General features: G+C 60.1%; 1 long non-coding RNA gene across 1 annotated transcript in view; it reads right to left on the minus strand.

Annotated features, from left to right (window-relative positions):
- The window catches only part of LOC115299153, a 19,758-nt gene extending 18,510 nt beyond the window's left edge, over positions 1 to 1,248 (minus strand). The window contains exons 1-2 of the long non-coding RNA XR_003912012.1: positions 1,080 to 1,248; positions 247 to 382 (exon numbers count right to left, since the gene is read on the minus strand). This is a non-coding gene — a long non-coding RNA (uncharacterized LOC115299153). The remainder of the gene's footprint in view (positions 1 to 246; positions 383 to 1,079) is intronic.
- Between the last annotated feature and the right edge of the window lie 2,147 nt (positions 1,249 to 3,395).

Genomic DNA, 3,395 nt, shown 5'->3' on the forward strand with positions numbered 1-3,395 from the left:
GGCGTTCGTGAACCTGACCTTCCCAGGTGTGTGCCGCTGCACAGAGGGCCGCTGCGCCTCGTCCCTGCCGAGCCCCACGCCCCTGACCCCTGGGAGGGGACCGCTCTCCCCTGGCCCCGCAGCCTGGGCCTCGCAGGGACACGGTGTCTCCTCGGTGCAGGCAGCGTCCTGGAGGATGAGCACCAAGGGATGGTCCATTGCCACCTGCCCAGGGGTGACCTCAGCTGGGCCAAGGTGAGCACGTACCTGGGTGTCAGAGGGAGCAAACCTCTGACGTCACTGGCTTTCTGGGGTGACTTGTTCTTCTTTCTGTGTATAAGCCTCATTCGAAGCCGCTGCAGGTCCTCTTGGCCGTCTCCATGACAACATTCACGTGGCTTTCCTAGAACATTAGGATGTGTGAGCTAGAAGGGAGCTCAGAGATCAACTCCCCCGGCCCCTCATTTCACAGAGAGGGGAGCAGTCCCGAGAGAGTGGCTGCCACATGCCCTGGCCGGCAGGAAGCCGGAGATCCAGCAGGGGGCTCTGCCTTCTGGCACCATCCCCTGCCAGGGGCCCCTCCCTGAGGTGGCAGGCGGCTCCATTCCGGAGGACTCACTTCTGGGGAGGTGCTCTGGAGGCAGCTGAAAAAGGGACAGGCCTTTGGGGGCCTTATCACACCCCTCGAGACAGTCCCTCTTTCCACCCTCAGTGCCCCCTCTCCCCTCCCTTGTGCCCACTATCCACAGTGGCCCCTCCTTCCCACAGGTGTCTGACATTCTGGAGCAAGCCAAGAGGGAGCTCAAGCTGCGCGACTATCTGTCAGCACAGTCTCCCTGGAGGACGTTTTCCTGAGCTTCCCCTGCCCTCTGCCCCCTGCCTGAGAGGGAGCAGAGCCGGCTCCACCTCCCTCCCAGCCCCCTCCCATCTCCCTCCCCACTTCCCCCAGAATCTGTCTTGCTGTAGTACGGAGTGCACAGCCTGCCACGGGCTACAAGGGGTATGAGGGCAGCTCTCCATCAGCTCGGGGCCTCTCATCTGTGAGGCCTGGTGGGGAGCCCAGGGGCACTGCTGTGGAAAACGATCCCCTTGAGTCCCACCTGAGTGGCCCTAGGCGTCCCTGAGACCTGGCTTGTGGAAGCAACCTCAGAGGACCTCCGGTCATGGCTTCTCAAGGTCTGTGGCCTCGATGCGACCACGGTGGTCACGGCACTGCACCTTCTATAAGCAGGAGAAGAGAGCTGATTGATGAGTTTGCCAGCCTAACTCTCCATTTTTCTTTATTTCAATATTTGGATTTATGGAGCTCCATCTGTTCTCTGCCCTGGTCCCCACAAACATTAGGGGCAAGCCTGCGTGGGATCCTGCCACCGGCCCAGGAAGTGTTACTCTGGTGAGTAACTGGGCGCTCAGGGACAACTTTCCAGAGTCAGATTCAGTTCAGGGAGAGGTTCTCAAAGCCAGGTTCCTAAGCAGCAGCTTCAAAATCATTCAGAGACTTATTAGAAATTCAGATTCTCGGACCCCACCCCGGACCTGTTGAACCAGGAATATTTGGGGTGAGGCCCAGCAATCTGGCTTACAGGCGCCCCATGTTCACAAGTGCTGATGCAGCTCAACTGTGAGAACCAGGCCCCTACGCCCTCTAGCCAAGAGGGCAGACAGATGTGGCTGGGTTCTTTATCACCAGGACTCTTCTCTGAGACGCGCCTCATGACATAGCCTTTCTCCAACGTGGTCACACCTGTCCCTTCTACAAAGGCACTTCAGCTCCTCCTTTATAAGGAGTTCCCTCCTGCTTTCAGCCGGGCTGCAGGAAGGTGGTGTCTACGGTCCTGGACCACACTTGCCACACTTCCCACCTCCTATCACCACTCACCCCAAATTTCAGAGCTGTTCCATCCCTGGCTGCCACACCCACTAATTTCTCCATCCTTTCCATGTGACTGCTGTGTGACATTTCACAGTGTCCCCTGCCCCGCTCTGAAGCAAGCCCCCCCCCCCCCCCCCCCCCCCCCCCCCCTCAGCTGTGTTTGGTTCTCCTCTAGAGGTTCCTTTTTGATTTTCACTGAATGTTGGGATCCCTCTCAGGCTCTCAGCCTCATTCACTGTTCCTCGTTCCTGCCTCGGCACCTGTTACCCTTGAATTTGTTTTCTCATTCACCCCACATCTTCAACTGCCATCTTATTCCAGCCAGGAACTTCCCTGAGCCCCTGACAATCTAGACTTTTCCAATGAGCCCTCTCACCCTCCCCAGTGGATGTCCAGTGGGACATGAGCCCTTCTCATCTGCTGAAGCGGCCTGTCTCCCTGCTGGGCCCCCAGGGCTCTTCCTGCCAGGGTGCAGAAGGGGGTGAGGGCCCACAGCACAGCAGGAGAAGAGCACCGATTTTCTGAAAAATAAGAGAACTGTACCTCGCCATAAAGAAAAGAACATGATAAGGACACAAAGAACAGGAAGAGAGGACAACTAAGGGACACAGTTTTGGGCTCCCCAGGGGACTGGGGTGTAGTGGCCGCAAGGTGTCTAGGCTGGAAGAGCACGCCTCTGCCCCTCGGGATGGGGGCAGGGGACTAGCAACAAAGTCAGAGTGCAGGGAAACAGGACAACACAGTAACAAGGCAGAAAACAGTAACCAAAGGGGTGAGGAAGGATGAGAAATCTGAACGGGCCACCATAGACTCCTCATGCTTTTGCCTGGGAACATGAGACATTTGGGGAGCAGCCCCAAGCCTGCTGGACTCTCATACCCTTGTGACCGTCCATCTCCTTCTCTGTCTCCTGCTGCAGACTGGCACCATGGCCCTGATGTGTGTGCCAGCCTGGATGGTTCAGTGAGCAAAGGGTCAGGGACAGACGGGAGGTGGCGGCTTGACTTGGGAAGAGGTGGTCCTCCACCCAGCTCTTCTCCCCAGAGGCTGTACTTGTCGTCAGATGCAGGGGGGGAGGGGGCAGGGGGGTCCTGCCCGGCCAGAAGGGCACTGCGTGCAGCTGCCAGTGAAGCCAGCGGGTAGGGGCTGCTACTTCGGGAAGCGCTCCCAGGACCGGTCGGGGACAGACAGGGACAATGTCCAGGGCAAGGGACGGTGAGCCACGATTCGCTGGAAGAGCGGCTCGAACACGCCAGCCAAGTCCCCGAAAATGCGGCGTCCCGGTCCGCGCCCGCAGCGGCCTGGCGCCGAACTAGCGTTCTCCTCGCCTGACGAGCTGGCGGGCGGCGGGGAGCGCGGCCGCGGGGAGGCCGGAAACGCGGCCGGTGCCCACGAGACTTCCCTGACAGCCCACAGCACGCCTGGGACGACGCACGCCAGAGCCTGCGCGACCGCGGCAGCCCCAGGGCACGCCGAACGCACCAGCCCAACCCGCGCCGCGCTCCCTAGGGACTCGCGCTCGGGCCGGGGAGGCGGGGCGGCC

This window comes from Suricata suricatta, chromosome 8 (assembly GCF_006229205.1).
Source record: "Suricata suricatta isolate VVHF042 chromosome 8, meerkat_22Aug2017_6uvM2_HiC, whole genome shotgun sequence".
Taxonomy (NCBI): Eukaryota; Metazoa; Chordata; class Mammalia; order Carnivora; family Herpestidae; genus Suricata; species Suricata suricatta.